Here is a 12,500-nt window from a genome sequence, read left to right as displayed (position 1 = left end):
ACGCCATAGAAAAAAAGCTTTTGAAGGTTTTTTTTATGGCGTCGAATGGTTCAGGGTCGCCTGACAAAGTCTCATTGACTGATATATATATATATATATATATATATATATAAATATATATATATATATATATATATATATATATATATATATATATATACTAGTAGGTCACCTGAGGTTGCCCAGATGTAAAATTCGCTTAAATATGATATTGTAATTCTTTATTTGGGAGTCATCACTTATCAAGGCTTGAAGGCCGCTGGATGATAAAAGTTAATGAATGTCAGATAGAACCGTTCAATCATCAGGGGTCATTAAGATATTTGTTATACAAGCAAACGGTTTGAATTCTTGTAATGCAAAGCCAACCCTCTTTTTTCCATTAGTAGGAAAAGAAGCATGTCCTCAACACCCGAAGAAGGTCGCAGGTTGCAGCGACCGAAACGTTGTGCTAATAACACTCAAGATGAGAATAATGGTCCGATTAATCGACATAACGCAAGCATTCACGTTTCATTTCCAAAATTCAGAATTGCAGACATTTTAATGTTAAGAATAAAAGTTTACATCAACAAGCAAATCAAAGAAAGTTAATATTCTTAGAGTCCCCGTAAAAAAATGGAGGATTCAGTATTTGAACTATCAAATAAGTCAAAGTCGACAATTCAAAGGCTGTGAATTACACGGCCCTGAAACTTGTAATGCAAACTTCTTGTACGCATGCGAAAATATACATTTATATGTAAAGTTGGTTAAATTTTAATGTTTTTTATACATCTGACGATAGCTTAAACGGTAACGCATAAGGCTGGAGCGCTAAATGTTTTGGTTTCGATTCTAGCTGATAGCACCAAAGTCATTGTTAAAACTTTTGAAATGACAATATATTAGGTACAATATAAAAAAACTGCTAGAAAATTGACTCTATAATAATTAATACGAAATTTGTACATATTAAAATATCATATTTAAGCTTATTTTACGACCGGGTAACGCCAAGCGGTATTCTAGTTAAAGATAAACATTATCGTCCTTGCATTCGACGATCGACGATGTACTGGAGATGAATTTTTCATGTGGAGTCTAACGATGCGATTATTATATAACACTAGCGGGAGTACCCGGCGTTGCCTGGGTGTGGTGTGTGTGTGGGGGGGGTAACATGTTTAAACTTTAAAATAGAAAAGAACGAAAACAAAAAACAGCGAACGTGATGCAAAATAAATATATATTAGAAGTTTAGTGGTTATATTTAAATTCTGAAAAAACAAACATATAGACACATATATTCGAATTAAGAATTTTTTTCAATATTTGTGCTGAAAAGCAACATAAGGGTCTATTCACTTCGTCTGATGATATGAGCCATTATTGAAAATCCATGGATTAAGGAAATCAAGATAATCCCTTCTATATATACCTTTTGTCAAACAATAAATTCTTCATTCGAATATATGTGTCTATATGTTTGAGTTTTCAGAATTTAAATTTAACCATTAAACTTATATATTGCTCTATTCTTAAATATTGAGCTTCTCCTTTTTGGCTAGGATCGCCCTGAAAGTATTACTTCAAGTAATATTCATCAGGATTTTTCATCTGATTATTAATCAGTATCTTACCTCGATTATATATATATATGTGTGTGTGTGTGTGTGTGTGTGTGTGTGTGTGTGTGTGTGTGTGTGTGTGTGTGTGTGTGTGTGTGTGTGTGTGTGTGTGTTTTGAGAAAAATAGAAAAACCGGATGAAATTATTAAAATAATCAACGTTTCGTCCTTATTTCAGAGGACATCTTCAGGATATTGAAGTAAAAATGCAAGAAAAGAAAAAGTCATAGATCGTACGAAAAAGAGAACAGTTTTTGAATCCTACCCATGTCGGGAAGGACAAACATATGTGTGCGTATGGGAAGGTTGGGTTGTTCGATGTCTATATATACACTTTTAAAAATGCGTTAAAATAAATATGTACATTTTTTTTTCTGTAAACTTATTCATTTTGTTGAAATATTTAAGGAAAAACGGTTAGCCAGGATCTGTTTTGATATTTTGTTCTTTGATTATTATTTTCCCTATGCTAGGGGTTAAATGGTAGAAGCCTTTTCTTTGCGTAATAGTATTAGTATTTAATATTAGTGCTGATTCTAAAAGTCTTCTTTTAGCTCTATCTATCACGTATTTTATAATTTTCGCTTGATCTAAATTAAATGAGTGATCGTGTTCTGCACAATGGCAAAAGAGTGCATTTAGGGCGTTACCATTCCTTATATCTCTTCTATGTTCGTAAAGTCTTAATTTCAATTTTCGCTGTGTTTCACCTATGTACGCTTGTTGACAATTGTTACCTGGGATGGAATATATTCTATAATATTTCGGTTTTTCTATTTTTCTCAAAACATAACATCAACCACAGCTGGTATTTTTACATTTCTTATATATATATATATATATATATATATATATATATATATATATATATATATATATATATATATATATATATATATATAGTATAAGCATTAATCCATTTTTAAGACGCACGGGGACAATGGAATTTAAAGTGTGGGGTTAGAAAGAACCATCACTTGCGAATTTGTATTTAAATATTATAATTTTTTTAAATCGCAAAAACAAAAACAAAACAACAGCATACGTGACGTAAAATAAAGAAAAAGCGAACGAAAATAAAAGTAGCAGAAATCATTCTGTTTAAATGTTAAAACTTCTTTTAAAAATCGGAAAAAGAAAAAAAAAAGAACAGCGAACGTGATGGAAATATATATATATATATATATATATATATATATATATATATATATATATATATATATATATATATATATAAAGATATATATATATAAACGAACGGGAAAATGGCATAAATAACTGTTTCAATATTAAAACTTTAAAAATCGAAAACAAACATATCTGATGTCTTGGCTCGAACTTGCAACCTTAAGATAACAATGCTACAACTACGACGACGGATCTATGATCGCCCGAGCGAGACTAGATCGATTTTTTATATTTAAACTAATTCAAGAAAGAACGTTTTTTGCGCATGCATGCTTGGCTAAATTCTCATGTGCGAAAGACTTTTTGTTACCCCTCCCTGTAGAAAAATGTCCAGTTGAGGGTGAAGGATTTAATGTTATTAGCCAATTTTTCGATATTTGTCGTCCGAAGGGTCGAAATTCAAAACGGTAGCGATCTCGTTAAAATACATCGCCTTTGCCGAAAGTTTTAGGCAGACATACAAACATATATACATATAGACACAGATTTAAATAGATGTTTGCCCTTTATATTATAGAGGATTATTTAAATGTTTTGTGTGGGGGCGCGTGTGTGTACGCGCATGTAGTAGGGGAGAGGCTTTTCGAAATTCGGTGCATGTAATTAAATAACTAAACAGGAACAATATATACAAAGAAAAAATAATAATTACGTAGAAAGTCACGTTCGATTGTAAACACGATTTCTAACCAACTCAACGGCGTCACTGCTGAATCGACGTCGCCTCGTGATCAGAAATAAAGTAATTCGTGAATCTTGTTTTTTTATTAAACGACTTTAAGTTGACTTCTATTATTTTTATTATTATTTTCTTTACTCCATGGAGAAGAAACTGCGAAGTTTGAACTTGATAAATAAAGACGAATGCGCAATACAAAGATGACATTGAAATGTGCTGAGAATTCAAACAAAGTCGAACGTGAAAAAATTTCAGTGTAATTTATATAGCCCTCGCTGTAATATGATCTTTCGTAGTTTGATTAGCCAGAATGGCTGACCGATGCTGACGTCACGTGGTAATTAAAACTTGCGAAATCCGGAGATAGGAACGAAATTCATTTTAATAGTTTTTGACGAAAAAAAAAATTTTTTTTAGCTTCTTGTCTTTTTAAGACACTTTTTTTTAACGGACATCTTTGTATTTAACGAGAATTCGAATTTGGAATAAAAGAAATAAAATAGCAAACGAAAAGGAAGTTGTGATTATGTTTTTATGAGATACATGTATATATATACATATATATATATGCATATATATATATACATATATATACATATATACATACATATATATACATACATATATATATACATACATATATATACACACATATATATACATACATACATATATATACATACATGCATATATATACATATATATACATACATATATATACATATATGTACATACATATATATACATACATATATACATATATATATATGCATATATATATACATACATATATACATACATATATACATACATATATACATATATATATACATATACATACATATATATATACATACATAAACATACATATATATACACACATATATATATACATACATATATATATCTATATATACATACATACATATACATACATATATATATATATATATATATATATATATATATATATATATATATATGTGTGTTAGTATAAGCATTAATCCACTTTTAAGAAGCACGGAGACAATGGAATTTAAAATGTGAGGTTAGAAAAAACTATCACGTTCGAATTTGTATTTTTTAAATAAACAGATATTTAAGATATTTATTTATCTAAAGTTTAAAATTTTCGGTTTATAAAAAAGACTTTAGCAGGATTAAAAAAACAATAGAATATATAGATGTCGTTTTAGCAGAGTGGTTGTGTATTGAAATCCAGTGGTAAGCGCTGTTCTTGCGCGAATGTGTAGTATAAGCATTAATCCACTTTTAAGAAGCACATTAGAAAAGTTTATTTTGGGTACAAAATTTTTATATGACGAGCAAGAGAGTTCTTTTAAACCCGAGACGTTTTTCGCCATCCTCATTAGGGGCAAACGATGGCATTTGGATTTTTTTTTTAAGTAGGGGAAGAAATTAAAAATACTTCATTTACTCACATAAAATTAATATACGAAATTATAAATGTATGCGTAAACTTTAAGTATTTACTTCAAAAGTGCTCAATACGTACGCAGAGCTAGTTAGTAAGTTATAAAATACATATGGCGATTAAGCTACACTGAATATTCCGCGTTTAATCTACTCTAGGACTCTTCGGGCTTATGCATAAGCCTGAAGACTCCTAGAGTGGATGAAACGCGGAATATTCAGTTTAGTTTAATCGCCATATATATTTTATAACTTATTTTATATATATATATATATATATATATATATATATATATACTAGCAAAAGTACTCGTCGTTGACTGGGTTCAAAAACAGCCTACAGAAAATGGACTCTAATTTATGAAAGTATGATAGGTTATGAAAAGGAAGGGTTGTAAAGAGATAGCTTCGAATTTGGAGGTATCAAAACCAAAGCAAAATATGATGAAAGTAAAAATAAAATAGATAAACCCCATAATTTATTATACCATACCTGTTCACACTGAAACACTTATCACAATATTATGTGGATCTATATTAAAAAACCTTGTTAAACTCTGTGACATATTTCCATTCTATGGAGGTCAGGCGCGAACGAACATCCCATAATTTTATTATACCATATTTCTTCAAACTGAAACAAAATTATCAAAGTATACTTACGCAGATAGATATGAAAAGTCTTTATTAAAGTTTGTGCCTATTTCCATTCTATGGAGGCCAGGCGTGAACGCAGACCCCAAAATTTTATTATACCATCCCTATTAAATTAAAACATACTTATCAAAGTATTATTATGTACATCTATATGAAAAACATTTTTTTTTTTAATTTTTAAATTTTTTATTTCCATACTTTGTGGACCAGGCGTGTACGCAGACCCTACAATTTTAATGAATCATCATTATGCCAGATCAAACATACCCATTCCTGTGTCTCGATACATCTTCTATCATTATATGTGATCAGTTTTCTATAATAGTCAACCATATAGGTGCCTATTCGTGACCAGACACACACACAGACGTTCAGCTTTATATTATATATATATATGTGTGTGTGTGTGTGTGTGTGTGTGCGTGTGTGTGTGTGTGTGTGTTGAATTGAAGGAATAAATTATAAGGTGGTAAGCATCATGAATTTAGAAATATAGATTATTTTATTTATTCTCTCTCTCTCTCTCTTTCTGTGTATATATATATATCTATATATATATCTATATATATATATATATATATATATATATATATATATATATATATATTAGCGCTATCTTGTCATGCATTTTTCTTATATAAACAAAGCAATTTTTCTTAAGTGCATATGCACGAAAAGAAGATGTTGTTGACATTATAACCAATGTTTGTTTCTGCATGACGAAACGGATCTGTAAAAAATGTACTGAAATTTATCATGCTGGAAAAGATGTTGTGCATGAAACCCAAGTATTGAAACCTTAGAATATAACTATACTGTTATTATATTATATCTGCTCTAGTATTGTATTTTACACATTTTGGCTTTTTAAACAAATAAAATTGGTATACACAAGGAGGGAAATATACACAAGAAAGGGAGTAGGAAATTTACACATATACATGTATAAACATTCATATCTAACTATAGTATCCCTCTATAAATCACCTCAACGGTCCAAAGTATAAACAAGCCTCTTCTGTAAATTAATAAACAGACAGGAATACGAATTTATTAAAATATATATATATATATATATATATATATATGTGTGTGTGTGTGTGTGTGTGTGTGTGTGTGTGTGTGTGTGTGTGTGTGTGTGTGTGTGTGTTGAGTAGATATTCAAGGAAGGCAGGGAGTCTGTAAAAGATGAGGAGAGTTGTGAAAGGAGTAAGACAGTCAGAACGCCAGAGTTTATTGGCCAAATAAAGAATTTCATGGTTAAGGACCGCAGTGTGCCTTTTGGAATTCTTTTTCCGGTTTCCTTCTCCCCCAACTGTATTGATAAAGAGGGAAATATAATTGAAAAACGTATTTTACCAAAACCACATACATGTATATAAATCTGTCTATCATTCTATCTGTCTATCTATCTAGCTAGCTATCTAGCTATCTATCTCCCTCTCCCTCTCTCTCTTTCTCTCTCTCTCTCTCTATATATATATATATATATATATATATATATATACTATATATATACATAAACATTCATATCTAGGTATAGTATCCCTCTATAAATCACCTCAACGGTCAAACGTATTAACAAACCTCTTCTGTAAATTAATAAACAGACAGGAATACGAATTTATTATAGTATATATATATATATGTGTGTGTGTGTGTGTGTGTGTGTGTCTACAAATAGATGTATGTGCATATATGTTTATGCCTTTCAGTACGTAAATCTATATTTAAAGTAAACGTTTGTTTCTCTGTATATGTTGTCTGTGTTTGTGTATGTTTAGTAGACATTCAAGGAAGGCAGGGGTCTGTAACAGATGAGGAGAGCTATGAAAGGAGTAAGAAAGTCAGAACGCCAGAGTTGATTGGCCAAATAAAGAATTTCATGGTTAAGGACCGCAGTGTGTCTTTTGGAATTCTTTTTTCCGGTTTCCTTCTCCCCCAACTGTATTGACATGCAGAAGTTCAATTGTAATGTGAACAGGCATCTTGCTGCTAAACTCCTTACAAAGAAACCCTGCAACTTAGGTCCCTGATAGGAGCCCCCTACATCAAAGTGGCAATGTGCCTGCTGGGGGTGAAAATGTAGTAAAAAAATAAATTGCGCAGTTTGATGTCAGAGTGGGAATTGTATCCACAATTACTCGTGAGAAACTGATTTGCGGTACGTTTGTTCCGAGGGTGCGTCATCCTTATCACAGACTATTTGACCAACTTGGGCATCAAGACAGTCCCTCATCCTTTTATATAGTCTAAACCTTGCTCTAAGGAAAACCTTAGAGGCTGTTGTTACGAAACAATTGAGGGGCTGTAAGAGGCTGTACCGAGGGTCATTAGCTGCGTTCACACAAAAGAACTTCCATGGGGCGGTCCAGAAGTCGTTGGAACGGTACAAAAAGTGCATTGCAGCTGGAGAAGATTACTTCTGAAGGAGACTGAAGAGGACTAGAGTTTCATGTACGTAGTATCAACTTCACACACACGAAAAAGTCCGGAAACTTATTGTAGGCATATCGTATTAAAACTTATCTAAAGAAATTAAGAAATGTAACATTTTGAAAACATTAACAGTTTAAAAAGATTCACATCAAGAAGGCCGGAGGTTATATCGGTTGAAAAGACAAGAATAGTAGTCCGAATAATCTAATTAATACTAATTATCAAACTTAATCTAAAGAAGCAATCCCGAAATGAAATATCTTAGCGTTAGGGTTATTTTACATCTGGACAATGCCAGTTGCATCTGCCGTATTTCAACATCGCGTTTTTCTCTTCTTCCTCCTTAAATACTTTCTTGTTTAGACGTTTCGATTATTTCGCAATTTTTACTTATGACTGTAAATTATCAAAACACAAACCCAATTAATTAAATAAAGTAGGTTAGTAAATGTTAAAGATCGCGGCCAGAGAAAAAAAAAAACAACGAACATTCTATCAACGTTAATTTTTTGTTTGTTTTTTATTTAACCTTAAATAAAACATATTATCACTTGGAAGGTAAGGGGCTACTATTTGGGATCGTATCTTACATGAGGTGTGTAAACGGGGGGGTGTGATATGTTTGTTCACATTACATTTAAACTTCTGCAGTTTAGTACTTTCAGGGAAGCAGGAAACATGGAGGAAATTTGAAATCTTGCAGTCCGAGGAAAGAAACTAATAGAATAGAAGGTTTTGCCGTCATCTAGGAACCTACAAACTGAAGGGGTTAGATTTTGTTGCTTATCCGGTTAGTTGGGAGTATGTACGTCGAGAAAGGGGGCGCTCGTGATATGAGTTCATCAGAGCATATCACATTAAAGTACTTGTGAAATAGACACAGGGATGCAATACTGCGGTGATGGGACAGAGTTTGGAATTCGTGCAAATAATGCAGGATCTCTTTGATAGGGACCTTAGTGATAGATGCACCAGCCCAGATGTGGAAAAATACTTCATGCATGGATGAATTGTGTGTGTGTGTGTTTTTTTTAAATATAAGATACTCTTTAGTGTGAGTAATTTTCTAGAACGATAGAAGAAACCCTTTGGCATAATCACGTTGACACACCGGTTCCCGCTGGATCAGCGAAATTAAGCAACGTTGAACCTGGTCAGTACTAAGTGAGTGACCATTTGGGACTTCCAGGTGCTGTATGTGCTCTCTGCTTATCTCAGCATTGTCTCCAGTTGTCCTGAACTTCTCCTTGCCACTAGACCCAAACAGTGCCAATTCAGGAGAGGTGTGGTTGGAGATTGCGCAACCCTTGCCTCGCGATTACACGAGCAGCTTCCCCTGCAGGGGGTATCCTTGCCTTTCGAGACTGAACGGAGGCATCAGAAGGAACCCACCTTCTTTGCAGCAGCCTTGGCAATGTCTTCAATGTATTTATTCCAATTCATATTGCTTGTGAATCTAAAGCTAAAGTTTGAAAGAAAAACTCTCTAGCAGAGTGTTTTTTTTGTTTTTGTTTTGTTAAATATTATTAACTTATATCATTATTAATAAATATTAAATGAGAAATCATTTCGAATTACACACATGACATCAGGTTAAATTCGGCGACCATTTTATTTTATTAGGGTTTTCACATAATGTTAGCATATTTACAAATGTGATTTTCTCAGTTTTACATGCAAAATATTAACTAGATTATAAATGAAAACGATCCTTCATTTTGTACTTTATAAAAAAACACAAAAAAACAATAACATAAAACATTTTGTAGCCTAAACAGAAATTTCTATCTCGCGTTCTTGTTTGGCCGCGAGATTTAACATTTACCAGTAAGTCTTCCCAACCTCCCTTTGTCACGTTGCAATAAACGCTACGTTTTCCAAACTTTCTTTGGCTTAATCATTAATCAACCAATCATCGTCCAACTTTGTTGCCGGGCCATAAATCAACCAATAACGTATCTTCTCTCACTTTCCCTATTTCATTACTCTAAACGCTTTCCAAGACGTACTGCACCAATAAATAACTATACAATAGATTTGTTTTGTTTCGGACCTGTCCATGCAAACGCTGCAAAATATAAAATATTAAATAAATGACTTCGTTCTTGCTGTTTCCATACGATGCAATGGCGGCCGCGCCATTCTTCTTCATTTAGCCTCGAAAGCAAATGTCCACTTCGATCGACAGACAATAGTAGCTTTTCTTTTCTGCAAGAAAATGAAATTGTGATTTGGGAGGCGGAGGGTCCGCTTCGCGTTGGCAACGCATGACAGTCTCCGGCGCTGAGCTATCAGATCCGATAAGCTGTTTTAGCCAATATTTCTCTCTGTAGGATTAGGGTTACGGGTGACGTTGAATTGCCAGTATTGTTTATTGAATGGTGAATGTCCGTCTATCGGCTTTTGTCAGGCTGAGACTAACAAATACATAGAAAGGTAAACAACTTATGAATTATAAGTACGTCGGACAAAATACCAAATTGTGATGATCTTAAAAGATTGAAGGGTTTAATAAAAAGAATCACTATATATATATATATATATATATATATATATATATATATATATATATATATATATATATATATATATATGAGGATGTGAGAGAATAGATAATTATTTCCACAGCCAGACAACGTCGCATGTCCTGGATATGACCTTAAACTATATCCGATGGTGAGGCCCTAGCTTTCAGGCTTTGGGGAGTATGGAGCCACCCTTTAATTGCCATTGCTCCCAGGTCCACTCCGACCCAGACTGGTAGTACCTGTTAGGGTCCCAACTATGAGTTAAATAGAAACCGACTTTAAAAAAAATATATATACTCTATTTAAAATTGTTCTTCAAAATCACTGGATTCGCCATTAAATAACCTGGAAAGGGTTGATATGCCGTAAAACGAACAAAAACACCCAACAACATCGCAGCTCACAGGAGCCATAAGAGCCAACAACCCAGATGTCTAAGACTCGAATTTCGCCCTCATTTGGGCTCAGCAGTTAAACACATACGAACTCGGGATTCGAAACCCGAGCCTCTTGCATGCGAGGCAAGCACACTACCAACTGAAAAAAACGCGCCGTACACAAGAATGTTTAACTATCACAGATCAAGTAAACTGCAACGAAATCCGACAGTGGAATGAACCTACTTTCGTCTCCAACAAGGGATATCATCGTCGCGACTAGCTATAACCCGAGTTGACGTCTCACTATTAGGAATTTATATACTTGCCAAATATGTCATGAAGACCAGCTGTCCTAACGAGCAATAAGCAATAGAAAATTCAGAATGTGAGAAAATATGTAAGTATTTCCACATTCAGACAACGTGAGCTGCGACGTTGTCTGAATGGGGAAATAATTATATACATGTTATATATATATATATATATATATATATATATATATATATATATATATATATATATATATATATATAACTACTTCATTTACTCACATAAAATTAATATACGAAAGTATAGATTTATGCGTAAACTTCAAGTATTTACTTCAAAAGTGCTCAATACGTAGGTAGAGCTAGTTAGTAATTTATAAAATATATATGGCGATTAAGCTACACTGAATATTCGGCGTTTCATCCATTCTATAATTTGTCAGGCTTATGCGCGAATTCTGTAGTTGTTTCTCGTTTTTTATATGGTCCTCTACTATTGAGGATTTAGTTAGCCAATCAGCTTTCTAGTATTCACTGCGCCCCTTCCTATCAGACAATGGGCATGCATTTTATCGAACAAAGGATCTGTTTTAGAACTAGGTTAGTGGTTTAAGGCGGACCTTTTCCTTTTTTTATATATAAATATACATATGTGTACATACATATATGCACATATATATACATATATATATATACATACATATATGTGTGATCGTTTATGTATATTCATGTTTATTTAATTTATTTATTTGTTTATTTTCTACTGTTTTTGTTAGTTTTAAAGCTATTTTGTTTCGCTATCCGTTTTATTTTGTAAACAGTTATTTGCTATTTCTCTTCTACAGTTTAATAGAGTTTGGGGTTCTTTAAAGTATAGGATAGCAAATTTTTCATGAAGGCATAATTTACATGGGTCGTCTAAATGCGTGGTAGCTTGTCTTATTGTTTTCCATTCGACTACCGAGTTCCCAGTATTTATTCGCTAGTGTTGTTTTTATACGGTACTTTTTTATTGTTGAATGTACTTTGTGGTCAAAGTATCGGGTTTCGAAATCTAAGGAAGTCATGCCTACGTAATATTTCTTGTTATTCGGGTTTTCCTTCGCAAATATTGTTGCCTGATAAACTACGCTTTTGGTTAGACATTTATTTTGAACTGGGCAAAGTGTGCACTGTCTACAGTTGCATTTATCTTGTTCGTTATTAGTATTTTTATTTATGGTATGGTTGTTCTTGTCCGGGGTTGGTTTGTTATTATTATTATTATTATTATTATTATTATTATTATTATTATTATTATTATTTCTGCTAGTGTTG

At 32.6% G+C, this 12,500-nt stretch overlaps 1 protein-coding gene across 1 annotated transcript in view; it reads right to left on the bottom strand.

The window, feature by feature from the left end:
• The window catches only part of LOC145259104 (5-hydroxytryptamine receptor 1F-like), a 417,300-nt gene that overhangs the window by 336,244 nt on the left and 68,556 nt on the right, over positions 1-12,500 (bottom strand). The window lies entirely within an intron of this gene.

This window comes from Euprymna scolopes, chromosome 34 (assembly GCF_053919585.1).
Source record: "Euprymna scolopes isolate OS-2025 chromosome 34, ASM5391958v1, whole genome shotgun sequence".
NCBI lineage: Eukaryota > Metazoa > Mollusca > Cephalopoda > Sepiida > Sepiolidae > Euprymna > Euprymna scolopes.
Note: the sequence above shows the minus strand (reverse complement) of the source record. Positions and strands in the feature narration are given on the sequence as shown.